This window comes from Triticum dicoccoides, chromosome 7B (assembly GCF_002162155.2).
Source record: "Triticum dicoccoides isolate Atlit2015 ecotype Zavitan chromosome 7B, WEW_v2.0, whole genome shotgun sequence".
NCBI classification, from domain to species: Eukaryota; Viridiplantae; Streptophyta; class Magnoliopsida; order Poales; family Poaceae; genus Triticum; species Triticum dicoccoides.
Genome location: NC_041393.1, coordinates 133,843,522 through 133,854,966, shown reverse-complemented (window position 1 = coordinate 133,854,966; position 11,445 = coordinate 133,843,522). Strand labels below are relative to the sequence as shown.

The 11,445-nt window shown below is 45.5% G+C and overlaps 1 long non-coding RNA gene across 1 annotated transcript; it reads right to left on the bottom strand.

The window, feature by feature from the left end:
• Window positions 1-1,113: 1,113 nt before the first annotated feature.
• Window positions 1,114-4,305, bottom strand: LOC119335728. The gene is made up of 4 exons (XR_005161998.1): window positions 2,779-4,305; window positions 2,346-2,524; window positions 1,693-1,869; window positions 1,114-1,539 (listed from the first exon to the last, which is right to left on the bottom strand). It is a non-coding gene; the product is annotated as an uncharacterized LOC119335728 (long non-coding RNA).
• Between the last annotated feature and the right edge of the window lie 7,140 nt (window positions 4,306-11,445).

Genomic DNA, 11,445 nt, shown 5'->3' with positions numbered 1-11,445 from the left:
ATTTTTCCCAAATTCTTCAAACCATAGAGTGACTTTTGTAGTTTTACACAATACATGTTGTGATTTATATTTGAATTCTGAATTGTAAGTCCATCGGGGAGTCTCATATAAATTTCCGCATCAAGTGACCCATATAGATAAGCTGTCACCACATCCATTAACTGCATTGATAGATTCATTTCTACTGCCATATATTAAGTATTGAAATGTAATTCCACTCATTAGAGGAGAATATGTATCATCGTAGTCGATATTGGATCTCTGTTAAACCCTTGAGCTACTAGTCTCGCTTTATATATCACCACATCGTTGTTTTCATTTAACTTTCGAATGAAAAACCCATTTAGCTCCCACAAGGAAGACTTTATGAGGACTAGGTATTATTTTATAAAATACCTATTTTGTTAAGAAAGCGTAATTCTGCCTTAGTTACCTCCTTCCATGTAGCGACCTGACCCAATACGGTCAAGTCGCTGTGCTTTTTGTGTCATCCCTGGATTAGTATGCTGGCACACACAGTACTTCGATGAAATACCATAACATCACATGTAAAATAAATACCATAGATCCAGAGTTATACCTTAATTATCACAATGAAAGTATATCATTAAGGGTGTGGAGTCCCATCATCGCCAATGGCGGGTTAAGTGTAGGTCGTAATCCTATATCGTAACTCTTTCTCGTCATAGAAATATCTGCAACATGAGACGTTGTAGCTGCGTAGGTCAGTACCACTAATAGAAACTACGATTTTACCTAGAGCCATGTACCCTAGGTGAAATGCCAAAAACCATAGGTAAAGGCTTTACCTAGAGCTTGCCCTAGGGAAGGAACTTTAGATAAAGTATAGTCGGTAAAGAGCTCTTTCCCTAGAGTGCACCTCACAAGCTCTAGGAACCATTGTTGCTGCAAGCCGTAGGGAAAGAATTAAACTTCACGTTAGCCCATGGTAGAAAGGTGATTTACCTACAAGCAAGTTTGGCTCTAGGGAAAGATGCAGGGCCCTTTTAAATCATGCCATGCAAATATGCAATTCAAATTTAAATTCACAGCAGCATAATTCAAATAATAAAATTTTGTGCCATAATTCAAATTTATAAATTATAGCCAGAATTGAACGTCCACATCACATTCATGGTCAATGACACATACATCGGACTCCAGTTCAGTACAGAGCCATACTTTTGAAAAAAGAAGCTATATGCTACAATTAGCATAATACCTAAGTTACCAGTACAAGCATTCTCAAGCCAAAGTATATTTGCTACTACAAAAAACTTGTAGTAACATGTTATCTATACATGCACCAAGAAGTTGGTCTCCAAACAGACACAATCCTTCCTTCCAGGCTCTGGGTTGCGACTATTGTCAAAACAACACAACATCATCATCATCATCATTGTGTCAAAATCGCCGGCAAAAACCAAATGCTCCTTTAAAAGCACCATCATCATCACTTGCAGTAGAGCCTAATCACCGAGTCGTCACCAGCAATGAACAACCATGGCTGCCTCCGGTAGAATTTTCAATTCAAAACCCCTGCATGGTAACGAAAGCAAAACACCACTATGCTTCAGATTTTCCAACGAGAAACATAAAAATAATGTAAGCCACTATCTGCTTTGATGAAGGTTAGATATGTCTATGAGTGCAAACAAGAATCCACGAAAGAAAGGAGATGTAAAAATATACCTCTTCTATCTGAACTTATATGTCCACGAAGAATCTCCAATAGCACAATAAGTGGGTTCTGGTTCAGATCAGCATATATCATTCCGTAGAACACATAGGTTGTACAATCCTCTAACGATGAGTCAAAAAGAGGGTATCCGGTGGAAAGTGACACTCGTTGTATCCATCGAGTGGTTCCTGAAACAAAGAAACTGAATTACTACAAGATATATAAATTCAGATAGAAAAGTATAAACTACTAGGTGCTATCCAAAAATGGATTGTATCTAATGGGGGATTTCAAGAAAAATAAAGGCAATCACTAGAACCTGAAAAAAACATGAGAACCTTTTTTACAGTGCAAATCATTCAAAAAACTAGAGTAAGCAGTGGAAATCACTGACATCAAACAAAGAACACTTATGCACACAATGGTGCTACCGAGAAGGAAATAAATGTCCAGCTTGATTTTCAAGGCAGGTGTAAAGGAGTAATCTGTGGCCAACATTAGGTAGCATAACATATGGCCCCTATAGTCAATGGTTACCCAAGTATTTAGTAATTGATACATAAAACACTTCGTAATAAGGTCCATGTCAAGCATTATATTGGCAGAACTAATCTGAACAAAGAAAAAACTAAAACAATAGCAATCAACTGCCTTAAACACTAACCTTGGCATTGTAAACACTAACAAAAGAAACATTAAGTATCAACAGGTTCCCTGGACCTGGAGTAACAAGCTGAGTGAGTTACTTCCAGATGCACTGATAAAACTCCAAATATCATGTAGCACCTGGTCAGACATTATATTCAAGTCTTGTGTAGAAGTATCCAAAGTGAGATTATGGTCCTGAAATTAGTGATCACCAGTAGTTTACCACTTAGTTGTAAGACTTGAATATTTTGGTAGAAATGTTGGCAGCATAATAGCTGTAATTGTGACAGTATGGACATAAAACAAGAGAATGTAATCCCTCCCCACACCCACATAGCCCCATCATAAAAAAAACATGATCGCGCTTCGCATATAAGCATGCATGTAAGCACAACAGTGCATATGACCACACATCACAGTTTGTATCATTAGTATTTCCAGAAACTTACATGATATGTGTGTTATTGAGCACACAAAGCTGACGGTTCCTGGCTTTTTTCCAAAATCTACAAGGGATGGTGAGCAAGCAGGAGTTGGAACTGGAGATGGTGGAATTTCGTTGTTAGGTAAAAAGAATAGGGATACACCAAGTGGTTAGTTCCAAAGAATCGCAAGTACATTGATAAGCTAAAACTACATAACATCACCTCAAGAAGTTTCTTTGTGCAAGATCCTGAATTAGACTATAGTATCCATCAACTATTAGACCATGACCATCGGCAAGAACATGTTCTTGCAGATAAAGAAGATAATTCAATGATAAATAAAGAGTGAAAAACTTATGGTTTCCTTTGTGAAAACATACCAAAAACATAGTCATCATAGTATATAACTAGAGATCGAAATCACATCAACATAGAAGTAGATACTAGAGGACATGGTGGTCAGTTTGCACAACATATTATTCAATGCAAAGTTCAATTTCCTACATTTTGTTGAAATTGAGCCACAATGTTGGATACTTACATAGCAATAAGATCAAAAGGGAAATGCCTAGATAGTAGAGAAATTACCATTTATCAGACCTCCTGATACAACACTATGATTAAGATCACAACCCCGTATGCATTAATAAGATGCTACTATCTGTTATATGGACTCAAATTGGAACTTCATTAACAATAGAAGGTTACTCTACTTGAAGTGTGTTCATAGATGCATTCATAATCGTGTGAAATTCAAAAACTCTTATAGTACTAAGTTTCTCTTGTTGTTCATGTCAATCTGTTTCTGAACTTACTCTATTTTTACCGATTAGAATGTATATAACTAATGGGTAGATTACGCAATTGTACTCGAATTAATAATAACTACTTAATACTCCCTCCGTCCTATGATTATCCCCACGTATTCTATCGATCTCCTGAATATTCAGATTTACAGTGAAAGAAACATATTTCTCTGTAGTGAGCAGGCATTGACAATATGTAATATGGAAAATTATTGATGGTAGCACGAGTTCTGTTACACAAGTAAAACCATAGAGTGAGAGAGACCAGTGGAACCTGTTGAAGAGAAGGAGTGGGTACAATATTGGGTAGATCCGGTGGTCGTCCAGCTACCAGCCTGGGCAAGGTCACCAGGGGGCGTCACCTTCATCCCGGATGCGTGGCCATGGTTAGAAAGCCCGTCACAGCCATGGTTCCAGTGGAGCACTGAAGGTATGGAAGGGGGACGACTGCACAGTGCGGCATGGGGCACGACCGAGCGCAGAGCACACGACAGTGCGGTGATGCAGTGATAGACGCGCGGGGTGGAGGAGAGGCAGTGTGGTGGTTGAGCGGGGGACACGACGGGGCATAGGTGCAGAAGGGAATAGGGCGGGTGGCAGGGAAACGGGCGGCGGTGGGACACGACAGTCCGGCAAGGGGCACGACCGGGCGGCTTGGAGGCGAACGATGGTGGGGAACGACAGGACTGGGGGTGAGCGTATCTGGATCTTGGACTGTAAATGCTTCGGGAGAGAAGGGGGAATATTTTGGCTTCTAGAGGCACAGGGATTTGAGCGAGGGAAGGAGACCCAATCGGCCAAAATATTGGTACATACACGGACGCGCCCTTTCTCGCTCTCTATTCGTCATTACTCACTGAGCAGTGGGCCCAGCTACACAAAAATGATAAAAGAGAGCATGAGCTATCCAATTAAGTGGTGCGAAGTCGACCGAAGATACAAAAGGAGTGCAGCTACATGCCACAGTGGGGCCTCTCATCATGTTTTCTTAGGCTTGATGGCATGTAAATGGTTCAACCCTAGGGAAAGTATATTGTCATACATATTTTTGTCAGAAAATCATCTTCCCCTAGAGTGCACTGTTCATTGCTTTACTATCCCTTGAGGAGATGAACTAACTCTAGGGAAAGACCTTGGCTCTAGGTAAAATGGTGATTTCTGGTAGTGTACATTGAATGCACCGGCAAGATCACAATAAGAAAGCAGATGATAAAACTATACTATATGCAATATGGCTTTGTGGCTCTATGTTGGAGTTTTTGCAATAAAGCTGGCTTTATTTTCCACAACAAAGGAATGTCATGAGTCTTCACTACCGACTTACATAATATGACATGGTTCCGCCAACCGATGTCTCATAGCCCATAATTATAATTTGCCCACAATTAATTATCAATCTGGTGTTGAGATTTCCAAGATAAATTCAAGTTCAGAGGCTCAAACTGTCCATAACCGGGGACACGGCTAATCGATTAGATTTAACTCTACAGAGTGTTGTGCACTTTTCCCATAAGAAACAATCCCTCTTTTTACGTTCTCGCACTTCATGGTGTTTGAGAACAAGATGATCAAAACATGGTCTTTCAAAGAGTTTCCCTAACTACTGCTAGTGCCCACCCCATCCTACCGTAGTTCTACATGTCGTAGCACTGGACTAGTCAGAGTTACTACGGTATCAACCAAGCCAGTGCCCATAGTGACTTGTGGCTGCATAGGTAAGCTTCCAGGCATGATGTATGCGTCCTTCTCTTTGAGTCTGGGTGGAACTTTCCGTGTGATTGACTGGCACTTCTCCGGCAACACCATAGGCAATTCTCCTGGTTATGCTAGGTACCTCCGACCATTCCACACAGTAGTGTGTATTGAAATCTTGTCTCGAGTCTCTGAGTCTTGAGGTCTTGAAGAATGCAGGTCTTGAACAATGCCATGATGAAATTGTTGTCATTGACTTAGAGTCCTCCCTCTCACACCACTCATGAACACTCATACCAATCCCCATCTATGGTAACATAGCTTTAAAATAAATAACATTCCCGGGCTTAGTGACAGGGGTGTGGGTTCCTACCTCATGCTTCTACCCAACTACAATATTCAATATACTACTGGAGTGATGTTGAAAAGGGTGTCACTAAATGCAAATAAAACATAGGTATGAACATATGGTCAAAGTGAACTTGCCTGGTGAGGGAGTCCCGGATTAGGGAGTGTCCGGATAGCCGAACTACCATCATCGGCCGAACTATCATCGGCCGGACTATCATCATCGACCGGACTCCAAGACTATGAAGATACAAGATTGAAGACTTCGTCCCGTGTCCGGATGGGACTTTCCTTGGCGTGAAAGGCAAGCTTGGCGATACGGATATGTAGATCTCCTACCATTGTAACCGACTCTATGTAACCCTAGCCCTCTCCGGTGTCTATATAAACCGGATGGCTCTAGTCCGTAGGACACAACAACAACCATTACAATCATACCATAGGCTAGCTTCTAGGGTTTAGCCTCCTTGATCTCGTGGTAGATCCACTCTTGTAAACATACAGAATATCAATATCAATCGAGTAGGACGTAGGGTTTTACCTCCATCAAGAGGGCCCGAACCTGGGTAAAACATCGTGTCCCTTGTCTCCTGTTACCATCCGCCTAGACGCACAGTTCGGGACCCCCTACCCGAGATCCGCCGGTTTTGACACCGACATTGGTGCTTTCATTGAGAGTTCCTCTGTGCCGTCACCAATAGGAAGGATGCCTCCTCCCGTCTTCAAGGACGGTATTTTTGCCAAAGGAGCCTTGGCCGCCGGCCAGACTATCCGGCTAGGTGGTTTTCTTATGACCGCCTGTCCGGCCACCGCTTCGACAATGACCTCTCAAGTCGTCAAAAGCAATCTTCACGTCAGCTCGGAATTCGCCGAGCGGCTGGATCCAATAGAGCTCTCGTCCGTAAACGAGCTCTTGGATTGCATCGCCGCCCTGGGAGTCGCTACAGACTACAATCAGATTGGGCTTAAAACCGATCTGAGAGAGATTAACTCCCCCCAGGTCACCCACCATGTTGAAGTGGTAGAGGAACAATGCGGCGACTCTTCTCCTGTATTGAAAACTAGTCATGTCCGGGCTCCCGAACCCCCCATGCCGGATTCCCGCGGAGGGACGGACTTCGATCAAGCGCTGAATTTAAAGTCAGGCATCGGACCAGACTCGTTGGACAACGTCCAGCAATCCAAGCTTCCAAATTTGGAAACTTCTCGGCCCTCGAGCCTTGAGATGGGTAGGGTTCCGGACTTAATTCCACCCACCCGCCCAGACATATGCGATCTATCTCTAATCCGGCAAGAACCCGCTGAGACAGTACATCACTACTGGGCCAAATTCCTCCTGGTTATGGACATGATAAAGGACTGCCGAGAGGAAAATGCAATCTCAATTTTTTGCAATAATTGCACGGACGAGGGAATCTTGAACGCTTACACGCTTCGCCGACCTGGCGTCCATAGTACGAAAGTACTGTGCAATGGAGAGTTTCCGGACAACCGAAAATAAGTTTTGGGACAATCCGGCCCCGAATACAACCCTAGTCCGCAACAAAAGGGTGCATTACACTCAGGCACCAGATACAAAAATCAAAAAGCAAATACCCCATAGAGGGCACGGAACCGTACTGGAGGGATGGCTTAGCGGACCCTGTAAAATTCACAGTACAGAAGGCGCCGTCCCAACACATAGCCTTCGAGCATGTTGGATATTACGGCAGGTGGCCAAAAGTGGAGAGGAGCTTCTAGCCCCGGAAAACCACTCCAACAATACCGGTACGGTATCAACAGTCTTCGAGACTTTTGCATCAAACAATATGCGGAAACGAACAATCCGCAGCCTTGCCGAAGTCTACCAAGTAGCAACAACTAATCCATGGAGCGACACAGCCATCACCTTCAACGCCAGCGACGAACCCAAATTCCGAACAGCCCAAGCTCCAGCCGCACTGGTACTTAGTCCAATAGTGGACGGCTTTCGACTTACAAAGGTCCTCATGGATGGCGGCAGCGGATTAAACCTCATCTACGAGGAAACCCTTCAAAAAATGGAAATAGACTGGAGCCGCATTGAGCGAAGCAGCACAACCTTTAGAGGAATAATCCCTAGCCGGGAGGCGCGCTGCACAGGAAAAATCACACTTGATGTGGTATTCGGCTCGCCGGACAATTACAGATCCGAAGAAGTCACGTTCCAAGTGGCCCCGTTCAACAGCGGATATCATGCTATATTAGGACAAGAGGCATTCACAATTTTTCAAGCCGTACCCCATTACGGGTACATGAAGCTCAAAATGCCTGGGCCCGGCGGAATAATCACTCTCGTTAGTGATCCGGACATAGCACTCCGCGCCGAAAACAAGACAGCCGCATTAGCCTTAGAGGCACTATCCGAAGCCCTAGCGGCAGAGGAACTCACTGCGCTGCGCTCTACGGTGAATAGGGACGATGTGATACTCGATAAGAGATCCAAGTCCACCTCTTTTAAACCAGCAGATGAAATAGTAAAATTCCAGGTCCACCCAACGGACCCGACAAAGACGGCCTCCATCGAGGCACAATTGAACCCTGATGTAGACGCCGCACTGCGAGAATTCCTTCGGGAAAATTGGGACATTTTTGCCTGGCACCCCTCGGATATGCCCGGAATCCCATGCAGATTGGCAGAACACAGCCTAAACATCCTAAAAGGATTCAAGCCAGTCAAACAGGCTCTTCGACGATTTTCCGAACCCAAATGACAGGCAATGGGAGAAGAGCTAGCCAAACTATTGGAAGCCGGATTCATCAGAGACATCAAACATCCGGATTGGCTAGCAAACCTGGTAATGGTACCAAAGAAGGACAAATCCTGGCGCCTATGTGTCGATTTCAAAGACCTAAATAAAGCCTGCCCAAAGGATCCCTTCCCCCTCCCCCGCATCGACCAAATCATCGATGCCACTGCAGGGCACGATTCATTGTGCTTCCTGGACGCATACTCCGGCTATCATCAAATCAAGATGGCAGAAGCAGATCGAGCCGCGACGGCATTCATTACTCCATATGGACCATTCTTCTACAACACGATGCCCTTCGGACTTAAAAACACCGGCGCAACATATCAGCGCATGATTCAGACATGTCTGGCTACCCAGATCGGCAAAACAGTAGAGGCATATGTAGACGACGTAGTCGTCAAAACTAAACACGTCGAAACTCTAGTAGACGACTTGAGGCTCACATTCGACAACCTCAGAGCATATGACATCAAGCTGAATCCGGAAAAATGCGTTTTCGGCGTACCAGCTAGAAAGCTGCTGGGCTTCATCGTATCCGGTAGAGGAATTGAAGCAAACCCAGCCAATATCCGAGCTCTGTCACAGCTAGATATCCCAAAAGACCTCAAGCAAATACAAAAATTGACTGGATGCATGGCGGCTCTAAGCCGCTTTATGTCCCGTCTAGGAGAAAAGGCATTGCCCCTCTATCGCCTCCTTAGGCGCACCGAACACTTCGAGTGGACGGATGCTGCCACCGCCGGACTCGAAGAAATAAAGGCCATATTGGCAACAAATTCGGCCCTGGCTGCGCCCAACCTGGGCGAACCAATGTTATTATACATCGCAGCAACGCATCAAGTTGTAAGCGCGGTACTCGTCGTCGAACGAGAGACAGAAGGGCATAAATTCCCTCTTCAAAAACCAGTATACTACGTATCCACTGTGTTAACCCCCTGCAAGTCCCGTTACCCGCACTATTAGAAGATAGCATATGCGGTGTTCATGGCATTCCGGAAGCTCCGACACTACTTTCAAGAGTGTTCGATAACAGTGGCCTCTGAAGTACCACTTAACGACATTATAAACAACCGCGACGCGACGGGCAGGATTGCAAAATGGGCCATTGAGCTCTTACCATTTGATATAACTTACAAACCTCGGCGAGCCATAAAGTCACAAGTTTTGGCTGACTTTGTCGCTGAATGGACCGAAGCCGAACTCCCTAAAGAGTACGGCGCATACTCTAATTGGATTATGCACTTCGACGGCTCTAAAATGTTAGCCGGATTGGGGGCTGGCGTCGTATTGACGTCCCCGACCGGGGACACAGTCCAATACGTACTTCAGATAATGTACACGGACTCCAACAACGCAGCCGAATACGAGGCCCTTTTACATGGTCTCCGGATGGCAATCTCCATGGGCATTCAACGCCTAGAGGTGCGCGGGGATTCAAACCTTGCAATATCCCAAATAAACGGAGTCTTTGACGCCAAAGAACCGAAAATGGCAGCATATCGCAACGCTGTCCTAAAAATGTCAGCCCGGTTTGAAGGACTTGAATTCCATCACGTAGCCCGGGATAATAACCAAGCAGCCGACGTGCTGGCACGCATCGACGCAAAACGCGACGCTGTCCCTCCTAACATCTTCCTGGAACGGCTCTTCAAGCCATCCATACTATGGGAAGAGGAGTCCGGAAATAACAAATTGGAACAAGCCGCACCAACCGGCAAGCCGATGACATAACACCTTCAGCCCACGACATAATGGCAGTAATTGCCCCGTGGACAGAACCATTCCTCACCTACTTGCTTAGGCAGGAGCTTCCCGAAGACCAAAATGAGGCCCGCTGCATTGTCCGGCGATCTAAAGCCTACAAGGTCTATGAGGGAGAACTTTATAAGAAAATCACGACCGGAGTCCTTCAAAGGTGTATCTCCGAAGAGGAAGGGCGAAACCTCCTGGCTGAAATTCATGCCGGACTAGGTGGACACCACGCCGCAGCTCGGGCCCTTGTAGGAAAGGCATTCCGTACAGGATTTTATTGGCCGACGGCCCGAGCAGATGCTCAGGACTTAGTCCAAAGATGCGTCGGCTGTCAGCTCTTTGCTAATCAGAGCCATATGCCACCCACCGCCCTCAAAACTATACCCATTACCTGGCCGTTCGCGGTCTAGGGGCTTGACATGGTCGGACCACTTAAAGGGGGAACCCACAAGCAAAGGTACCTATTGGTCATGGTGGATAAATTCACCAAATGGATAGAGGCCAAGCCAGTTAAAACGGCAGAGTCCGGACCAGTGATAGACTTTATATCCGGGGTAGTACACCGTTATGGTGTCCCCCACAGCATCATCACCGATAACGGCACGAACTTCATGGCCGATGAGGTTAAATCATGGTGCAAAAATATGGGCATCAAGCTCGATTACGCTTCAGTCTATCATCCTCAAACCAATGGTCAAGTGGAACGAGCAAATGGTCTAATAATGAGCGGCATCAAACCCAGACTAGTGCGGTCCCTTACAAAATCTGACACGCACTGGGTAGAGGAGCTCGACCCTGTACTCTGGGGGCTGCGGACAACGCCTAACCGTACTACCGGATTCACACCATTTTTTATGGTATACGGCGCAGAAGCAGTTTTGCCCTGCGACATAATTCATGACTCACCTCGAGTGCGCATGTACGAAGAAAGAGAAGACGAGTTGGATCGGCAGGACAGCTTGGACACATTGGAGGAAGAACGCGACGTCGTCAAGGCTCGTTCCGCATTCTATCAGCAGCAGGCTCGAAGATACCAAAGCAAAGAAGTACGGGCCAAGACTTACAACGTTGGCGAACTGGTTCTACGCCTGCCGGACAAGAAAAATGACAAGCTCAAGCCCAAATGGGAAGGCCCCTTCATCATCGATCAAGTCCTGACCGGCGGAGCGTACCGTCTACGAAATGCATCGGATAACCGACTCGAGCCAAACCCATGGAACGCAGCCCGCCTCCGAAGATTCTATGCCTAGCGCCGGACTAAGAGTTCGTCCCTTTCCCCCCGTCCAAATTTTTTTTTTACTTCAACTGCCTTTTGTTTATCT